The sequence below is a fragment of the Pan paniscus genome, chromosome 10, assembly GCF_029289425.2.
Source record: "Pan paniscus chromosome 10, NHGRI_mPanPan1-v2.0_pri, whole genome shotgun sequence".
Taxonomy (NCBI): Eukaryota; Metazoa; Chordata; class Mammalia; order Primates; family Hominidae; genus Pan; species Pan paniscus.
In genome coordinates, this window is record NC_073259.2 from 83032396 (window position 1) to 83054782 (window position 22387).

Sequence of the window (22387 nt, forward strand, 5' to 3'; positions counted from 1 at the left end):
AGACTTCAAATTAGAAGATCAAAAGGATCATAAGAAGCCATTCTGTTCTGTCAATTAACAACGATATGACTTTGGTTGACTTTGCTAAATATTTTGAACTTAATTTTCTTATCCATAAAATGGAATGATGATGATGATAATAATAATAATAATAATAATGCTAGCACCTTCTATGGGAAGTTGGTACAATTAAATAAAATTTTTAAGCAAAGAGGTTTGCAAATTTTTAGCATTACAAAAAATGTACATAGTATAATTCGTAAGAATGAAGAACAATGACTGAAGCCTTATATTTGGCACCATCTGTTCTTAGAAATCCACAGGATGAGCCACACAGAATAAGAGCTGAGTATATTGACTGACCTATAGGATTATGCAAAGTCAAAATTCAGTTCTTCATATACAGAAAAGGTGAGTTAGATATTTGAATGGTGAACATGTAAGCACAAAGTAAGTTTGAAAATTAGAAAATTCTGCAATATGTACCCCCAAATTAAAATTATATATATATATGTATTATATGTGTTGTGTATACATATAAGAAAATTCCACGCAGAAAAAGCAACAGATGAGATGTGAAAAATAAATAATATAATGGTGACTGTTATAATTCTAACAGTGTCCAAAATTCAGGAAGTTTGTTTCAACAGAAGTGGAACAAATAATCACTAAAAAATGAAGAGCTATGCAATGTAGCAGTCAAGTTACGTAGATGGGAAGCTGGCATTCACAGGAATTTAAGTAAAAATTCAATCTAGTCATGCTGCTATTAGGCGTGTTCTTAATTTTGTTGGGTTTTTTAAATATAGTACAGTGGTCAAAAACAGTTATGACTAAAAGGTAAATAATATAACAAAAATCTCTTGTTGGACAAACCACAAGACAGATTTAATATTTGGTCCTGTGGCAGTGACCAAAGGCATCTTTTTACCCTTTATTTACTACAATCTCAAAATTCAAGCTGGTACTTCCAAATTGCAGGATGAGATTAAAGAATGACACTAACAGACTAATCTACTAGTATTACAGGAGTTTTATTTAAACTATTGTATTTCTTGTCATTTGTGATCTTACTGTGTGTTAAATGATAAATTAATCTGAGAAGCATGCAAAGTTATAAAATTAACTGTTATAAGTGCTATGTCAGAAAGCTGCTGAGACTATTAAGTTTGTAAATTTGGCATTTACTTTTTTTGTGTATGGCAGGGAAATTACCCTGAGAAGGTAATAGCTGAATTGAATATATAAGAAAGAAAGTTAAAAGTGGCGGGGAAGATAAAATGAGGAGGAAGCATTCAGGCATAAGAGCAGCCCTAATATAGCTCTTATAGCCTCATCAAATGGTCAGTGAGATCTGAGCACTGAAAGCAGCAGGAAGAAAGGAGAAACATTCAGCTACAGAGGTAAGTAGAATCAGTCTTGAAGGCCTTGTGTGTAGGCCCTGTCAAATATTTTTGTTTTATGAGTAATGGCACATATGTAGGTTTTGTAGCAAGAGGTGACATATCTAAACCTACATTCCATAAAATACTGTGGTTTCAGCGTGAAGAAGAGGCTTAATGGTGCAATATTAGATATGGGGAGAATGGTTGGGGATTATTGCAGCAGACAGCAGACCACACAGCAGGACCAGGGCAATAGAAGTGGAGACAGAGAGAAGACTGACTTAAGAAATACTTAGGAAATAAAGTCAGTTTACAGTACTGAACTCCATGTTGGAGAAAAGGAGAAAGCAATGTCACAAATAATTCCTGATTGTCTGGCTTGGATGTTGATGCTAGAAACACTAAAAAAAAAAAAAAAAAGAAAAATTAATTGAAGTGAAGGGGGTCAATATGAGTTTAGGGGTGTTGACTTGTAGGTACCTTTGAGACATCCAAATAGGGAATATTGAAATCCTAGCTGGACGAAAGTTTTTGAGTCCAGAAATTTCAAAACTGTAAATATAAATTTTGGAGTTATTTGCATATATGCATATATAATGTAATAGAATTATTGAATTTTCAGACCTATTTTAATTTGATTATCATTTTGCCATGTTGTGAGAAGTTTTTCAATAGAAATTGACTGATCCAATGCATTTGTTCACTGAGAGAGCCAGGAATTGGACTGATTCACAGATGGGGTTGACTGGATTAATGTGACAAAGTAGCAAAAGGACCAGGTAATTGAAGGCATTATCAAGAGTGTGTTGACATATGAACAGTAGACTCTAACTAAATATAGAGATATTTGAGGACATAGAAGAAGGAAAACATGAAAGATGGTCAGCAGACATAAGATGTCAATGAGATTACATGTAGAAGTAGCTGAAAAGGGAGAAGTTTGAGATCAGAATGTGATGTGATTTAATTTCTGGTTGAAGATGGGGTACTTACAGGTGCAGCGATGTACTCAATCAAAATAAATGAGATGGTAGAGTGGAAAAGAAACTCATTGGCAGTGAGGTCAAGGAGCTGAAGAGGTTGCATGTTGAGAGTTCATGCCCCAAAATGAATAATACGAAGGAAAGATAAAAAGATGGAGAAATAAAGACACAATAGCTCACATGCTTTAGAATATTGAGGAATAAATAATATATGCTATTGCTGGAGCTTTAAAGAGATTATCATTATAAATGCTTTGGGTTCTCTCAGTTTTGAATTTAAACAACAAATATTTGTACATCAGAACCTAGTGCTTTTGAATATTTTACATTCCAGCTGACATTACGCTCCTTTCTCCCATTACCCGTTTACCCATCACACCCCCACACATACCAGAAAATATAGCAAATAAAAATATGATTTTGACAGTTCTGTCATTAGGAATCAATGAAGACAGTCACAAGATATTTCCTAGTAAGCTCTTGGACAGAGAAAGCAAACGTAATTAAGATGTTGACTAATTTAAAGACGTATATTCTCCAGAGCATATCTACTTTTACCGCTGTTGCTATTTCCAGATCCTACTTTCCAGCCAGTGATTTTTTTCATGAGTTGTGATATTCACTTGAAACCTTAATCATTCTCAAAGATCCAGCTCTAAAATGGAAACTAGGGCTTTTCCCTCCATCTGAAACTCACTTGAAAGAACTAAAGCTGCTGTGTCAACTGCTTTCAAGAATTATAGAGGGCAAAGCAAGGGAAGTGCTTAAGAATAATGTAAAAGATTTTTATTCTAAAACACTGATTACCTAGACTCTTCCTGTGGAAATTTAAATGCTGAATTTTCAGATCCTAGATTGAAATGAGAGCGAGATACACAATATGGCCTTGGTAAGAATCTCTAATAAGGACTCTGCCATCATAAAATGAAATGTTGGTGGCATCCAAATAATGCACTACAAATTAAGTGGGAAGCAAAATTTTTATGCCTAAAACTCAAATTTAAAGGATTCTATTAATTAAGGTACAATTTGTGGTGAACGCTATTTCAATAAACTTGATTGTTAAATTCTATTTTTATCTAATCCTATCTATACACTTTTACCTTTGTCCCTGGCTTTTTAAACATAATCCTTATTCAGTCTCTAATTGCATCCTCAGCTTCGTCTCTATTGGTCTCCTGGCTCTATCATTGTCCCTATGCAGCCTATTTTATAAGATTCTCCAAAATGTCTCCTCATTTTTGCAAATGCTTTTCTTCCTCAGAATAAAGTAAGGTGCAGTGGTTGACCCCATCCCACCATTGATTTCCAAGCTATGGTAGGCAGAATAATGCCCTTGCCCCTGTAGAAGTCTATATGATAATCCAGGACCCTGTGAATATGTTATGTTACATGACAAAGGGGAATTAAGTTTGCAATTGGAATTAATTTGCTATTCAGTTTTCCTTAAAATAAAGAATTTACTCTGGATTATCCAGGTGGATCCAATGTAGTGGCAAGAGTCCATAAAAGTGAAAGGAGACAGAAGAGGGCTCAGGGCCATATATATTTAAAAGTGCTATACTGCTAGATTTGAAGATGGAGGAAAGGCTTTGAATCAAGAAATGCTGGTGGCCTCCAGAAGCTAAAAAAGGCAAAGAAAAGATTCTCTGCTGGACTTCCTAGAAGGAATGCAACTCTAATCACACCCTGACCTTTACCCAGCAAGACTGAGTTTGACTTCTGACCTGTAGAACAATGATATAATAATGTGTATTGTTTTAAGCCACTAAGTTTGTGAAAATTTATTACAGCGACAAAAGAAAACTAATACACAAGCCTGTACTTATATGTCTGTCAGCAATTTTCTGCCTCGGGATCCTCATCTTCATTAATAACTTGCCGCAGTTTTTAATTCACATCAGTGACCAAGATTGTTAGCAAATCCACTTGAGTTGGTGTACTGCACAGTAGTTACAGTTTTCCATTACTCAGAGGAAAAAGAAAAAAAAAAAGTTCTCCTGAAAGGAAGCACTAGAAAAGCCAGCATTAGAAATTATTAGAGAAGGATCACTTCCCTTGACTTCTGCCCACGTCATTCATATTGTCTGAAGGACTGTTTGTCCCCATTTCCAGATTTTCTTCTCTCATTGCTAACCATATCCATTTGGAGTCAAATTCATTTGATTATACCTTTATTATTGCCCCAAGTCTGTTTATAGAATACCTCCGAGGACTGCATTATACCTATACCTTATTTTTGTTGTTGCTTATTAAGATAGTTTCTAAAGTGTCTCTTCTTCCCAAGTATTCCTCAGACAATTGGAAGAGAAATGTTTATCTTCTCATCTGTCTAAATAAACAGCAATCTCCAAAATGTCTAACTCAACTCATTGCTTATAATAAGCATCTGAAACATTTGTCATAAAACCATCCTAACTCATACTAACTGTGATAAAAAGATGAAGACAAGTCTGAAGAAGAGAAAATAAGAATTCTATCTATAAGACACAAAGTTTTAAATTTAAAATCATTCAACTCAATATCACTTTCAGCTATCAAGTATTAAATTATTTTTCTAAAGACAGCATCAAAGTTATGAATAGACTATCAATTTTTATGCTGAGAGATGCTTCCAGAGTGTGAGAAAGTGCCTTCCTAAAAAAATTAAATATCCTCCTAAAAATATTAAATATCACTCTAGAATGTTCATTATTCAATTTTCTTATCTTTTTCTTTCTGAGAAAGTATAAAATTAGCTTTTTTATATCCAAAAGTGGTGATTTCTAAGTAAAAAAGAAACCGAGTATTTAAGTTTTAATTTATGACACTGTTGTATATGGTGCATATTTCAATTTTTTTCCACATCTGTAATTTTTATACTTTGTTGTATCATCAACACACAGGATTTCTGAGTTATGGAACTTGGATAAGGGTTTAACAAATAAATCCTTTTCAAATTAATAATGATAAAAATTATAATTTTTTTTTCATCTTTGAAATCCCAAGTGGTAAATGCTCCAACAAAATATTATATATAGAAAACAGAGTTATTATAAACAGATTATCTTGAAGGACTATCAAAAAACATTAACATAATTATGTACTTAAGAACATAATTATAAAATCTATTTGAAATAATTCATATATTGATAATACAGCTAGAAAATAGAAATATTTGGACTGCCCTTTCTGTGATAAAGAAATGTCATGATCCCTTCCTTATACCTTATACAAAAATTAATTCAAGATGGATTAAAGACTTAAATGTTAGACCCGAAACCATAAAAACACTAGCAGAAAACCTAGGCAATACCATTCAGGACACAGGCATGGGCAAGGACTTCATATCTAAAACACCAAAATCAATGGCAACAAAAGCCAAAATTGACACATGGAATCTAATTAAACTCAAGAGCTTCTGTGCAGCAAAAGAAACTACCATCAGAGTGAACAGGCAACCTACAGAATGGGAGAAAATTTTTGCAATCTACTCATCTGACAAAGGGCTAATATCCAGAATCTACAATGAACTCAAACAAATTTACAAGAAAAAAACAACCCCATCAAAAAGTGGGCAAAGGATATGAACAGACACTTCTCAAAAGAAGACATTTCTGCAGCCAAAAGACACATGAAAAAATGCTCAGCATCACTGGCCATCAGAGAAATGCAAATCAAAACCACAATGAGATACCATCTCACACCAGTTGGAATGAGAATCATTAAAAAGTCAGGAAACAACAGGTGCTGGAGAGGATGTGGAGAAATAGGAACACTTTTACACTGTTGGTGGGACTGTAAACTAGTTCAACGATTGTGGAAGTCAGTGTGGCGATTCCTCAGGGATCTAGAACTAGAAATACCATTTGACCCAGCCATCCCATTACTGGGTATATACCCAAAAGATTATAAATCATCCTGCCTTAAAGACACATGCACACGTATGTTTATTGTGGCACTATTCACAATAGCAAAGACTTGGAACCAACCCACATGTCCAATAATGATAGACCGGATTAAGAAAATGTGGCACATATACACCATGGAATACTATGCAGCCATAAAAAATGATGAGTTTATGTCCTTTGCAGGGACATGGATGAAGCTGGAAACCATCATTCTCAGCAAACTATCGCAAGGACAAAAAACCAAACACTGCATGTTCTCACTCATAGGTGGGAATTGAACAATGAGAACACGTGGACACAGGAAGGGGAACATCACACACTGGGGCCTGTTGTGGGGTGGGGGGAGGGGGGAGGGATAGCATTAGGAGATACACCTAATGCTAAATGACGAGTTAATGGGTGCAGCACACCAGCATGGCACATGTATACATATGTAACAAACCTGCACGTTGTGCACATGTACCCTAAAACTTAAAGTATAATAAAAAAAAGAAAACATGAATAATGGGGAAAAATATTAAAAATTTTTAAAAATGTAATTATTATTATTGTGTATTAACTACTGCCAGCATGGATGGAATATATTCCGTAGCTTGATGTTGATTCAGAAAGGTTTTTTGAGGAAAAAAAAGATCTTCCAGAGAAACACAGTATTTTAAGGAATTCTATGTAAGAATGTAACATGTTGGAGAATCAGAATGAAATAAACTCAGATCAAATTAAAAAAACACAAAGCCTAGTTAAAAAAAATTAGGAATCTCCTCTTCTCACCCTGCCTTATGGAGAGTTCAAGCAAATAATCACAGTTTTATTCCATTTGTGGAAAATAACTACTCACCAAGAATAGATATACATTGAAAAATAAGATGACTTATCTTTAATTATTTAAAGTAAATATTGTACTATATTAATAATAACCTTAACGCTACAACTAAACTCAGGAAAGAGAGAATATAGGAAAAAGAGAGGGAGAGGGAGAAATGCAGGTGAATATTATGGACAAATAGAAGTGGCCAAAAGTCACTTCTGATTTACGCCAGAGTCCAGAAGTCGGGTCTTTTACCTGTATTTGAATAAACCCATTATGTCTAATTAAATGTTTCACAGAAATATTTGATGTACAATTACCTCATCTAGGCTGCTGCATAAGTCAATATTCTTCATATTCTGCATTTGAAAATGGAGTTCATGTCAGGCTCACATTTTTAGCATCCTGAGCCATTAAACAATCTATCTAACTTGAGACAGAGTTTTTAGAAAATAAGTACCTTTTGGCTGCATAAATGTCTTCTTTTGAGAAGTGCCTGTTCATGTCCTTCGCCCACTTTTTGATGGGGTTGTTTGTTTTTTTCTTGTAAATTTGTTTGAGTTCACTGTAGATTCTGGATATTAGCCCTTTGTCAGATGAGTAGGTTGCGAACACATGAAAAAATGCTCATCATCACTGGCCATCAGAGAAATGCAAATCAAAACCACTATGAGATATCATCTCACACCAGTTAGAATGGCAATCATTCAAAAGTCAGGAAACAACAGGTGCTGGAGAGGATGTGGAGAAATAGGAACACTTTTACACTGTTGGTGGGACTGTAAACTAGTTCAACCATTGTGGAAGTCAGTGTGGCGATTCCTCAGGGATCTAGAACTAGAAATACCATTTGACCCAGCCATCCCATTACTGGGTATATACCCAAATGACTATAAATCATGCTGCTATAAAGACACATGCACACGTATGTTTATTGCGGCATTATTCACAATAGCAAAGACTTGGAACCAACCCAAATGTCCAACAATGATAGACTGGATTAAGAAAATGTGGCACATATACACCATGGAATACTATGCAGCCATAAAAAATGATGAGTTCATATCCTTTGTAGGGACATGGATGAAATTGGAAACCATCATTCTCAGTAAACTATCGCAAGAACAAAAAACCAAACACCGCATATTCTCACTCATAGGTGGGAATTGAACAATGAGATCACATGGACACAGGAAGGGGAATATCATACTCTGGGGACTGTGGTGGGGAGGGGGGAGGGGGGAGGGATAGCATTGGGAGATATACCTAATGCTGGATGACGAGTTGGTGGGTGCAGTGCACCAGCATGGCACATGTATACATATGTAACTAACCTGCACAATGTGCACATGTACCCTAAAACTTAAAGTATAATTAAAAAAAACAAAAAAAAACAAAAAAACAAACAAACAAACAAACAAAAAAAGTAAAGAAGTACCTTGTCTGTCTTTATACCACATTATTTCAGTGGTCAGGATCCCTTAATTAGTTTTTATGAAGAAATACATGCCACATAATGTGAGTGATGTTTCATTATTATCCAAAGTTTCCTACTGTAATTTGAGTTGTCATCCAAAAAAGTTATAAAATAAAATAAAATTTCTTCATTCTTAAAAAAGTACAACTTCTTACACTCTTATTTACAGAATTGAATGGCCCTCAAATTATTTGAAGCTTAATTAACTTCAGTTGCTAAAATATGAGCTTCAATTCTGAAAGCTTATGCCCTTGAAGAAAAACTTTGCCATATTTTTTATATTGCCCACAGGATTATAAAACAAATTTGCTTTTGGGTTCATGCTTAGTTATAAATTTGGAACCATTTTCATGCTTACTAGTGCCATATATTTTCCATAGTCTACAAACCAGAAAAATATTTAAGGGAAAAGAGTCAAAATAATTAAGAGTAATTTGGATTTAAAAATCTCATCATTAAATCATAAAATAAGAACTCTGACTTTTATTTAATTATGCTCCAACAATAGAAATCTACTTAAAGTGGAAAAGAATGTAGAATACGATCTTTAAATATTTTATATTATCTCTATGTTACATTTTTTGCCTGAGCAGTTTAGAGCATTAAATGTTATTTTGATTTTTGTCAATTAATTGGAATATAAAAATAAATGTTTCAGAAAAAAATCAAGTTGTTGATTTTTAATAGAGCCAATATGAAATTTTTAAAAATTTCATCTTTAGAGTTCTAAAATAATTAAGTAATCTAGAGCATCAGCTTCATATGGAAAACAGTCTTTGTCCCTTTTGTTCACTAATGTATCCCCAGTACTTAAAAGGCTGTTCATAAAAGACTAAGCCATCGATAAATATTTTTACCATACTCTGAACTAAAGCCACCACATACTCAACAAAATTTGCAATAAATTGTCATTCATCTCCCTGATTCTTGGACATCAGTGCTCCAATGTTTATTCATTCTTATCAAGCTTATGTAAATAAAATATTATTAATTGAAAATCATATTAAAATATAATAGACATTTTGGAATAATTGTTTTTAAATTTTTTCCATTTTTTCTTTTTATATGAAATCTCAGATATTCAAAATATAGTATTTACAGTATCCATTCCATAGTCCACTCAAATTACTTCTCAATTCTGTTTTGTTTAAGTTCTAGTTGTTGTATTAAAGAATAATAGGTTTATAATTACTTCAGCAGTTTATATTGTTTCCAAAAATTGAAATTTCAAAAGATAAAGGTATTTGGATTTTGCCTTTATAAAAGCAACATATTTGAACTTTTTATTTAGGACTTTTTGCTTCTGGCTTAGGTTTACACCTGGCATTTATTCCCTCTGATGCCAAGAAAATAGGAGATCTGATTATTTAGTGAATGTTGCTTTTTTAAACAAAATGACATTTAATCTAAGGAGTCTGGTTCCTCCAGGTTTTGTTCAGTTTCGGAATAAAGATATTCAGGTGAGAATAAACCTCAAATTGAAAGCAAAAGCAGTCCTTTGAAAAATGCGTGTTTAAAAAGTATACCCTTTGTGATCATTGATATTTAATGCAGAAACTCTATGTAGTACTGTGTAAGCCCCAATTTATTCATCTCAGTACTATAATCCCACTGCCAGACCGGAGTTCCAGACAACAGAAAGTGAGTGCATGTTTTATTATTACTTTTTAAAAAACATTTTATTGAGGTCTCATTGACATACAAAAACTATACATATTTAATATATACAGCTCTATGAGTTTGGAAATTAAGTCTATACTTGTAAAAGCATCACTATACTATAATTCATAACATAAACTTATCCATGACCTTCAAAAATTTCCTCCTACCTTCTTATTTATTTTGTTTCTATGTGTGTGTGTGTTTAACAAGAATGCTTAAGATCTACACTTAGTAAATTTTTAAGTATACAATACAGTATTGTTAACTATAGGAACTATGCTGTAAAGTAAATCACTAGGACTTGTTCATCTTGTACAGCCAAAACTCTGTACTCTCTGTAATCTTTGTCTAATACCTCCTCATTTCCTCCTTTGACATAGCTTTTGGCAACAGCTATTCTACTCTACTTCTATGAGTTTGGCTATTTTAGATTCATCATATAAATTATACCACGTAGCATTTGTCCAGTGTCTGGCTTGTTTCACTTACAATAGTGTCCTCTAGTTTCATTCATGTTGTTGCCTATGACAGGATTTCCTTTCACAAAGCTGAATAATATCCGTGTGTGTGTGTGTGTGTGTGTGTGTGTGTGTAATTTTTTTTTATCCATTCATTCATCAATGGACAAGTAGGTTGTTGTCATATCTTGGTTATTGTGAAAAATGCTATAGTAAGCATGGGAATTCAGATACCTCTCTGACCTCCTGATTTCAACTCTTTTGCATATCTATACTCAGAGATGGGATTGCCGGATCATATGGTAGTTTTATTTTTATTCTGTGTGAAGAAACTCCATACTGTTTTTTATAGTAGCTGTACCAATTCACATTCCCGCCAACAGTGTACAAGAGTTCCCTTTCATACACATCCTTGCCAGTACTTATCTTTTTTTTTTAAGTAGCCATCATAACAGGTGTGAGATGATATCTCATTGCATTTTTATTTGCATTTCCCTGGTGATTACTGATTCTGGGTATCTTTTCATATACTTGTTGGACATCTGCATATTTTCTTTGGAGAAATGTTCATTTATTTATTTTTCTCATTTTTAAATTGGGTTTTTTTTTGTTGACTTGTAGCTTCTTACATATTTTTAGTATGAAAATTTTAATATGACAAATGTGAAGAGAGAGCTTTATAATGAAATTATTTCATTTCTCACAGTATTCCATTTTTCCACTGTCAACAAGTTTGCTTTTTGTTTTTTGTTTGTTTCTTTGTTTGTTTTTTCATAGTGTTGAGAGGTTTTTGTCTTTAATTATCCATGTATGTGAATATTCTGGAGAAAGTGCTAAAGAAATGTATTTCATATAAGTTTATTCAGTCACAAATACAAACATTCACTTCTGTGTGGTTTCTTTGTAGGATATGATCATTATTCACATTTGTTAATTAAACTGATAATGTTCAAAAACAAGATGTATGTATATTGGACAGCTACATGGTGTTTTTAAGCTACATGATATTTTAAGCCAATTATTTTGACTTGGGCTACTTTTTTTTTCTTGCTGTTTTTAAGCATGTTATTATTATTATTATTATTACACTTTAAGTTTTAGGGTACATGTTCACAATGTGCAGGTTAGTTACATATGTATACATGTGCCATGCTGGTGTGCTGCACCCATTAACTCGTCATTTAGCATTACGTGTATCTCCTAATGCTATCCCTCCCCCCTATCCCCACCCCACAACAGTCCCCAGAGTGTGATGTTCCCCTTCCTGTGTCCGTGTGTTCTCATTGTTCAATTCCCATCTGTGAGTGAGAACATGAGGTGTTTGGTTTTTTCTCCTTGCGATAGTTTACTGAGAATGATGATTTCCAATTTCATCCATGTCCCTACAGAAGACATGAACTCATCATTTTTATGGCTGCATAGTATTCCATGGTGTATATGTGCCACATTTTCTTAATCCAGTCTATCATTGTTGGACATTTGGGTTGGTTCCAAGTCTTTGCTATTGTGAATAATGCCGCAATAAACATACGTGTGCATGTGTCTTTATAGCAGGATGATTTATATTCCTTTGGGTATATACCCAGTAATGGGATTGCTGGGTCAAATGGTATTTCTAGTTCTAGATCCCTGAGGACTCGCCACACTGACTTCCACAATGGTTGAACTAGTTTACAATCCCACCAACAGTGTAAAAGTGTTCCTATTTCTCCACATCCTCTCCAGCACCTGTTGTTTCCTGACTTTTTAATGATTGCCATTCTAACTGGTGTGAGATGGTATCTCATTGTGGTTTTGATTTGCATTTCTCTGATGGCCAGTGATGGTGAGCATTTTTTCATGTGTCTTTTGGCTGCAGAAATGTCTTCTTTTGAGAAGTGTCTGTTCATATCCTTTGCCCACTTTTTTATGGGGTTGTTTGTTTTTTTCTTGTAAATTTGTTTGAGTTCATTGTAGATTCTGGATATTAGCCCTTTGTCAGATGAGTAGATTGCAGAACTTTTCTCCCATTCTGTAGGTTGCCTGTTCACTCTGATGGTAATTTCTTTTGCTGTGCAGAAGCTCTTGAGTTTAATTAGATCCCATTTATCAATTTTGGCTTTTGTTGCCATTGATTTTGGTGTTTTAGACATGAAGTCCTTGCCCATGGTTATGTCCTGAATGGTAATGCCTAGGTTTTCTTCTAGGGTTTTTATGGTTTTAGGTCTAACGTTTAAGTCTTTAATCCATCTTGAATTAATTTTTGTATAAGGTGTAAGGAGGGATCCAGTTTCAGCTTTCTACATATGGCTAGCCAGTTTTCCCAGCACCATTTATTAAATAGGGAATCCTTTCCCCATTGCTTGTTTTTCTCAGGTTTGTCAAAGATCAGATAGTTGTAGATATGCGGCATTATTTCTGAGGGCTCTTTTCTGTTCCATTGATCTATATCTCTGTTTTGGTACCAGTACCATGCTGTTTTGGTTACTGTAGCCTTGTAGCATAGTTTGAAGTCAGGTAGCGTGATGCCTCCAGCTTTGTTCTTTTGGCTTAGGATGGACTTGGCGATATTGGCTCTTTTTTGGTTCCATATGAACTTTAAAGTAGTTTTTTCCAATTCTGTGAAGAAAGTCATTGGTAGCTTGATGGGGATGGCATTGAATTTATAAATTACCTTGGGCAGTATGGCCATTTTCACGATATTGATTCTTCCTACCCATGAGGATGGAATGTTCTTCCATTTGTTTGTATCCTCTTTTATTTCATTGGGCAGTGGTTTGTAGTTTTCCTTGAAGAGGTCCTTCACGTCCCTTGTAAGTTGGATTCCTAAGTATTTTATTCTCTTTGAAGCAATTGTGAGTGGGAGTTCACTCATGATTTGGCTCTCTGTTTGTCTGTTATTGGTGTATAAGAATGCTTGTGATTTTTGTACCTTGATTTTGTATCCTGAGACTTTGCTGAAGTTGCTTATCAGCTTAAGGAGATTTTGGGCTGAGACAATGGGGTTTTCTAGATATACAATCATGTCATCTGCAAACAGGGACAATTTGACTTCCTCTTTTCCTAATTGAATACCCTTTATTTCCTTCTCCTGCCTAATTGCCCTGGCCAGAACTTCCAACACTATGTTGAATAGGAGTGGTGAGAGAGGGCATCCCTGTCTTGTGCCAGTTTTCAAAGGGAATGCTTCCAGTTTTTGCCCATTCAGTATGATATTGGCTGTGGGTTTGTCATAGATAGCTCTTATTATTTTGAGATACATCCCATCAATACCTAATTTAATGAGAGTTTTTAGCATGAAGGTTGTTGAATTTTGTCAAAGGCCTTTTCTGCATTTATTGTGATAATCATGTGGTTTTTGTCTTTGGTTCTGTTTATATGCTGGATTACATTTATTGATTTGCATATATTGAACCAACCTTGCATCCCAGGGATGAAGCCCACTTGATCATGGTGGATAAGCTTTTTGATGTGCTGCTGGATTCAGTTTGCCAGTATTTTATTGAGGATTTTTGCATCAATGTTCATCAAGGATATTGGTCTAAAATTCTCTTTTTTGGTTATGTCTCTGCCCGGCTTTGGTATCAGGATGATGCTGGCCTCATAAAATGAGTTAAGGAGGATTCTCTTTTTCTACTGATTGGAATAGTTTCAGAAGGAATGGTACCAGTTCCTCCTTGTACCTCTGGTAGAATTCGGCTGTGAATCCATCTGGTCCTGGACTCTTTTTGGTTGGTAAGCTATTGATTATTGCCACAATTTCAGATCCTGTTATTAGTCTATTCAGAGATTCAACTTCTTTCTGGTTTAGTCTTGGGAGAGTGTATGTGTCAAGGAATTTATCCATTTCTTCTAGATCTTATGTTGTTTTTCTTCTCTCTTGAAAAAATTACTACGGAGGTTGTTTCAAAGAAGGTATCTTGACCCAAGATTTTATTGGAGATATTTTGAGACCATTGAAAAAAACTGTATCTCCCTTATCTAATTATAGTTTCATCAATTCCTAATGCCAATCTCTGGGGCTACCTCGAATGGTAAGTCACTTACAAACTGCCAAGTAATAAGCCCAAACAAGAAGTTGTCAGATAACATCCCTGGACAACTGCAAGTAACTTTAGTGTATCTACCTACGGACTTTCAAATAAATGCTCTCCTCCTAATTCTACCAGCTCCAATTCTGTACTTTACTTTTCCTGGGGGGAAAAAAAAGCAAATTTTGGTGATTATTTTGAAAATAAGTATTATTTGAATTTATTTTTCCCTTTGGTCTCTAGATGAAAAGAATTGTCTTAGCCATTCCCAATAGTTCACAGTTCTTATTTATTTTATTTTGCACATTTGTCAGCATCAATACCCCCCATATCTGTTTCCTACATGGACATATTCTGTATGTCTAATTTTTCTAATATTTTCTAATATTTAATATTTGACCGGGAAAATATTGTATACATAGAAAACACAGGACCATCTTGTGTGTGCTTAAATTGTGTTATAGATCTCATTCTTTCTTCGATTATTCCCTTGTCATAGTATTTTTAAGACTTGTTTATACGGTTATATGATATCCTGTTTGCTGTTATGTTTCTATTGCTTTATAGTAATGCATATTTCACTTTTCAACTGAACTAGAAATGCAAACTTAGGTTGCTTCCATTTCTTTGATAATTAAATTCCATTTCTTTGGAAATTTCTTTCCAAAATTTGTGTTAAAATGTGTGATTTTCTTTGCGTTCCATAGCTGGGTGTGACTGTAGAGTACATGTACACTTACTTTCGCTAGGTAGGGGAAGATTTTCCTGTATAATAGCTGTATTCACTTACACTCCTACTGGAAACACAGGCTTTGCAAATTTCACCATGCTTGGAAACACTATGACCTGTTAGGTTTACCAACCAATCAGAATAAACGGGCATTACATTGTCATTTTAATTTGTACATTTCTGATGAGGTTATAGGAACCATTTCATTTGCTTATTACTCATTCATGTTTCTCTTTTTATGAATTACCACTTTTGCCCATTTTTTCAATAGAAATTTCTGGGTGTTGTCTGTGTGTACATGTGTAGGCATTTGCATATTTTCTTGACAATTTTCAGAATTTAAAAGTGATTATTTCAAAGAAGGAACTATTTGTTACACTTTACCAAAGGTGTCATTTTTTAAACTGAAATCTTTAATTTTAATGCAAATTTATCATATATTTCTGTTATAGTTGTCAGCTAAATTTTTTTTTTTTTGAGACAGAGTCTTGCTCTGTCACCCAGGCTGGAGTGCAATGGTGCAATCTCAGCTCACTGCAACCTCTGCCTCCTAGATTCAAGCGATTCTCCTGCCTCAGCCTCCCAAGTAGCTGGGACTACAGGCACATGCCACCACGCCCAGCTAATTTTTGTATTTTTAGTAGAGACGAGATTTCACCATATTGACCAGGCTGGTCTCGAACTGCTAACCTCTTGATCTGCCCACCTTGACCTCCCAAAGTGCTGGGATTACAGGCATGACTCACCGCGCTCCGCCTACATTTTTTATTTGTTCAGAATTATGCCTTTCAAAGTAAGTTTTTGATTCAGTCAGAATTCGACAGTAGTCAAACTAATTATTTCATAAAATTAGTCAATTTCCCTATTTCATTTCCTATTAAAGAGTCCATTTTCCATACACATTTCTAAGTTTATTCTATTCCACTAGTATATATGTCTGTTTTGTCATAAATATGACACTGTATCTTTGACCTATATTTTAGTTTGTCTAGAGTGAGTTCCCTGATTTGGTCTTCTTTTTCAAAATTGACACAGCTATTCGCTCTAGACTAAATGCCTGTGTCCTCCCCAAATTCATGTGTTACATCCTAATCCCCAATGAAATGGTATTTGAAGGTAGATTTGGTAGGTGATTGAATAATAAGAGTAGAGACTTTATGAATGAAATTTGTGCCCTTGTAAAAGAGGCTTCAGAGAGCTCCTTTGCCCCTTCCACTAGGTGAGAACCAAAGAGATAATGGCCATCTATGAACAAGGAAATGGGTCCTCACGAAACACAGAATTTGCCATCACATTTATTTTGGACTTCCTAGCCTCCCGAACTGTGAGAAATAAATATCTGTTGTTTATAAGCCACCCAGTCTATGATATTCTGTGATAGCAGTTCAAATGAACTAATATATTATTCAAGAATATTTTATACTTTTATATAAATTTTAGACTATGATTATAAAATTGTTCAAAAATTCTGTTAAGATCATATTTAGATTATAAAAACTAACTTATTAAGAATCAATACGCTTATAGTAAGTTATTTCATCCATTGAGATTTTCTCTGTGGGCATGAAGAGATCTACATTTATCTATGTATTACTTTATGTCTTTCAAGAGAGTTTTAATTTTATTTCCATAAATTTTTCCTACATCTTTACTTGGGCTAATGCATAAATTATTTTTAATTTTTCTTATTTGTGAATGATGTATTTTCCTATGAAATTGTCTGGTTGATTATTTGTTGTGTAAGGGGCATTATTAATTTTTGTAAGTTAATTATGACAAATTAATTTTTTATCCAAAAGCTTTGTAAACTATTTTATTAGTGCCAATAGAGTTTCAGGTGATCTGTGGGGTTGATCAAACAATCTGCAAAAAGATGACAGTATTTTTCTCCTTTCTTGTCCATATACCTATTTTTTTTCCTTTCCTATAAATTTTGTTAAAACACTTAATAAAATGTTGAAGAGTAATGGTGTTGAGGTACATGTCTGGTCATATTAATCTTAAACAGAACATAAATATTTCTTTCTACATTTCCTGTTGGTAGGTGTTTGGTACTATGGCTTTTGGTATGCTATGGAAGATCCCCTCTATCTGTAGCTTCCTAAAGTATTTTTTTCTTTTGTAGTCTTAACTAGATATTAATTTTATCACTTATTTTTCTAATTCTATTGAAATAGTTCATTGTTTTCCTTCCATTAATACGGTAAATTGATACATTTTCTGTTGTGGAACAACACTTGCATTTCTGGAATAAATTCTAATTGATCATAATAAACTATTCTAAATAGTTTTTTTATTTTTGCATGCGTCATCACTTAAATGATCCAATTTTTCCTTTTTTGTACTTTTGTTTTCCAATTGGAATTAAAATTACATTAACTTCATAAAACTAAGTTGAACACTTCCATTTCTGTATTCTGCAACTGTATATAGATGAATAACCTTAAATGTGGAAGAACTCATTAATAAAATTCATTTGTTCTATGACATTTTATTGAGGAGAAGGGTCGTACTCTAATCATTATTTGAGTTTATTTACTAGGTTATGATCTATTCAAGTGTTCCATTTTTTTCTGTAACACTTTTGGCATTTTACATATAAATTTCCCACCAGTTTAACCATTTCTCTTGGATTTTCAAATTTTATAATTGTTTATAATATTATTTTACTATCTTACAAACACTGTTATGCCTGTAGTTAGTCATTTCTTTTTCATTCTGGATTTTCTCTTTCTAAATTGCTTCTATTTTTGTTGAGTGGTCACCTGATAATGGTCTAATTACTAATATTTTTAAAGAACCAGATAGTCAAATTTTTTCCTTTCCACTCTTTCTTGCTCTATATTTAATATACTCAAAACTGTAAATCTTTCTCTAAGCCGGATTTTTCTGTATCACACAAGTTTTTACATGCAGTGTTTTCATTGTCATGCATTGTATTTTCTAATTTGTCTTACGAAAACCCCTTTCACACAAAAATATTTGGTAGTATACTTTTTAGTTTCCAGATGTATTAGATTTTAAGTAATTCTCTTGTTACCATTTATTTCATTGTGTTATAATCAAAGGAGATATTTTTTGATATTTATGTTTTTTATTCATTTTTTCTTTTACCAGAATATGACATTTCCATTTGCATGTTATGAAATTTTTAAAGTAATCATAAATTCATTATCTGGAATTAAAATTGCTAATACATTTTCCTTTCGTTTAGTATTTGCCTGAAATACTTTTTTCTATGCCTTTGTGTTCAAACTTTTGTTATTCACTCCTTTCAAGTGGGTTTCAGACTTTTATTGTTTTACAAAGAATTCTTTAGGTTGATTGTTGTTCTATCAGTTATTATTAGTCATCTTATTTTAATTTTCTATCTGTCTCCCTTCTTAGTTATTTTATATATCTTTATGCTTCCTCTTTTTTTTTTTTCTTCTTTTTTTTTTTTTTTTTTTTTGAGATGGAGTCTCGCTCTGTCACCCAGGCTGGAGTGCAGTGGCACCATCTCGGCTCACTGCACTCCACCTCCCGGGGTTCACACCATTCTCTTGCCTCAGCCTTCCTAGTAGCTGGGACTACAGGCGCCTGTCACCACGCCCAGCTAATTTTTGTATTTTTAGTAGAGATGGGGTTTCACCATTTTAGCCAGGATGGTCTCGATCTCCTGACCTTGTGATCTGCCCACCTTGGCATAATTTCTTTCTGATCTGGAGGTTACACCTGATAAATTTTATTTATCTTGTGGTTATTCTTAACTTTCTACAACTATGTAGGCATGTATATATAATCTGTTCCTGTAAATTTCTTCAGCTTGACATATTCATATCTTCATCCAGAACAAAGAGATGCCTTGGCGCATTTTGTAATTTCCTAGTCTCCACAAAGTCCCTGACTCTCTACCCTCTCATCATAGTGTTTAATCTATAAGTCTAGCTTAAATTGTTTCATATAGAAAAGTAGGTATGTAGATAGATGGCAGATGTATAGATACATATGCAGATATGCAGAATATTAATAAACAGATATGTAGATGTATTTAATCCTTATATTTTTAGTCATTTACTCAATGTTACTTTCAATGTCATATGCAATATTCCTGAGTTCATTTTATAATGTTTGAGTACTTCCTCCAAAAATGTCATGAAAGTCTTTGGATGATAAACTCTTCAAGGCCTTGCTGCTAAAAATATTTGTAATTTAACTCTTATACTTAGGTGAGTTGGTTCAAAACTCCTTTTCTTCAAAATTTAAAAAAGTTACTTTATTTTTTTTTTTGCAGTCAAACATGCTAATGAAAAAATCAATGTGGTTTTGATTATTTATTTTAGATGAGCTGCTTTTCCTCTCTAGAAGTTTTTAGTAGATGTATTTCCCCTGTCTTTGAGTTTGAAATTCTCTGGGCCATTTCAGTCTGATACTTAATGTGTCTTTATTTCTGAGACATCCGAGTCATTACTTACTTAAATATTTTCATCTCTCATTTTTTTCTCCCAAGGAGACTCTCAAAATTGTTGAGAATTCTACTTTTATTCTAAAATTTCTTATTTTTTAACCTATATTCCTCATGTCCTTATTGCTTTCGGTACCATGTAGAAAAATTACTAACCTTCATCTTCAAAACTATTAATTTTTTGGTGCTATTCGCTATGCTATACAAAAATATCTGGTGTCTCCAACCCACTTTAATACTTTTCCTACCCAGAGTCTCTCATGGATGTGTGTGCGCACGAGCTACAAGGGAGCGGCAGGACCACTGTACTTGCAATAGAGGTTGGGCACGTCCCTGGATTTGGGCCTGACAGGGAATCATTTCAGGCTCCACCCTTGACCAGGAGCTCTCTCCCATCTATTCCTCAAGTGTAGATGGAGAAGAGTTGGAGGAAGGGGAGTATTCAGAAGCTGGTGCATCTGCTTGAATCTCTTTTCATATTTTTGCTTCTCAGGAAGCCTCTATCTCTACCCTGCCCTTGTTCCTTTATCACAGGCCAGTACCAACAGGCACTGCTGTTTTCTGCCTCTCATTTGCAGTGGGAGAGGCAGGGATCTCTTAGGGGAAAGACGATGACCATCCAGTAAGCTTTGCTTCCTAGCAGACCTTCCATTTATGGCGTCTTTGATTGTCGATTTATCCTCCCATCAATGCCAAAATAGCTTCTTTCTCTACAGATGTTTCAAATGGTCTGTATTAGATATTAGGCTTAACAATACTCTTCTCTTTGCTTTCGTGGAATCTTTGGCACTGCGATTGGAAAAAGGAGGTGACAGACTATCGGTTTTTTGGGGGGTTTTTGCCACCTTTTCAGAAGTGACAGCTGGAGTTAACTTCTCTGAGTCTCTTTTTTCTCCTTATTCACTTTTATCAACTCTCTATAAAGGGAGTAAGAGGTTTTCAGACTTCCAATTGTGGTTTGGAATAATTGAAATTAAATTTTCAGAGAAACAGCATTGCTTGGGCTGAAGCTTAGACATGTGTTTAAGATCAGAAGGGATGTTGCATGCATCACTCAGTAATTGTTCAGTATTTTAAAACTTTGATGGGTATACTGATGTGAAGCTGGAGAAGATTAGGGACAGGTGCGGCTCAGATAAATAATAATTTTCAGGGATGGTTTTGTATGTATAACTGGTAAAATAATATTTTGACATGACTGATTTCATGAGGCTGAGATAAAATTGCTACATTTAAATGCCATAATTCTAATGAAGCAAATCTTAAATATTAACGTGACTCATTTGTTTCTTGCTTACTGTAAGCTAAGCACTACAATATGCTTCTGCTTCTCAGACAGGAAAGTGTTTTCATATACATCGCCCTGTCTGACTCTTCAATTTCATGGCTTACTGAAGGACCCAGGTCTTCTGATTCCACAATCTTAACACTTTCTACCAGACACTAGCTGTTATTCCCTGAGCAGAGTTAACCCTGAATATAATTAATGATATAAGTTAAACATCTGCCTCTTTATTTCCAGTGCCCTCATTCTGATTCTCAGCTGTGCAGGGATCCCTTCTGAATAAAACTTCCATGGAAATGCCATGTCCAAAAACTTTGACATTCACGGCCTCATGAATCCTCACCTCTGCCCCATTCACACAATGTCTTACTGGGAGACTGCTCAGCTAATTGGATTTGAAAGTATTTTTACACAGTTACAGATTAATTTGCCTCTCCTCTCAAAGGGTATTTAGATAATTATCAGCAACCTCCGGTGCCTTAACTGAATGAATAATGTGGTAAGTTCCAGCCCTGTGGCAGGGTTAGGGGAGAAATGTTTTTAATCACGGTGTGTGGGAGTGTCAAGAACTGGGCTTGACTGAACTGAATTGCACTGTGTCAGCAGCTCTGCCCACACAGCCCACACAACAGGTTACACTCTCTCTGAGTAATCAACCTACAGTCACGGTATTTAGAGACTCGAGATTCAATTTCAAAAGATAAACAAATATCAACACTATTAGGACCACTGAAAACCAGGCAAATTTATACACATATTATTTATGTACATATGATATTTATAAAGCACATTATTATGAAATTTAATTTTATCCAAGGAGTATTTTAAAGGCATGTTAGTAACCTGATTTGCTCCTATGCTGTATAGCCATATTACATGAGAAGAATTAGGTCAAGTAATTAGATCAACTAACATCATGATTTTGAGGTTGTTTTTTTTTCCATGAAGTTCTTAACTATGGCTTAAAACGCTGCATATAATCTACATCCCAGCTTATTCCCAGCCTTCTTCGTGTTCACTCAGCTCCAGCTGCACTTGCTCCTTGCTGCTCTTTGATTACACCAACTGTGCTTTGGCATTTCTATCCCTTCACACTGAAATACTCTTGAGCCAGATTTCTTCTAGAGCCACACGTTCCTTGACCATCCCATATATCATGACAATCATACTATCCACTTCCTATCCCCACATCCCTGTTTATTTTATATCCTTTATTACCATCTGACATAGTACTTATGTATTTTGTTTCTTTCCC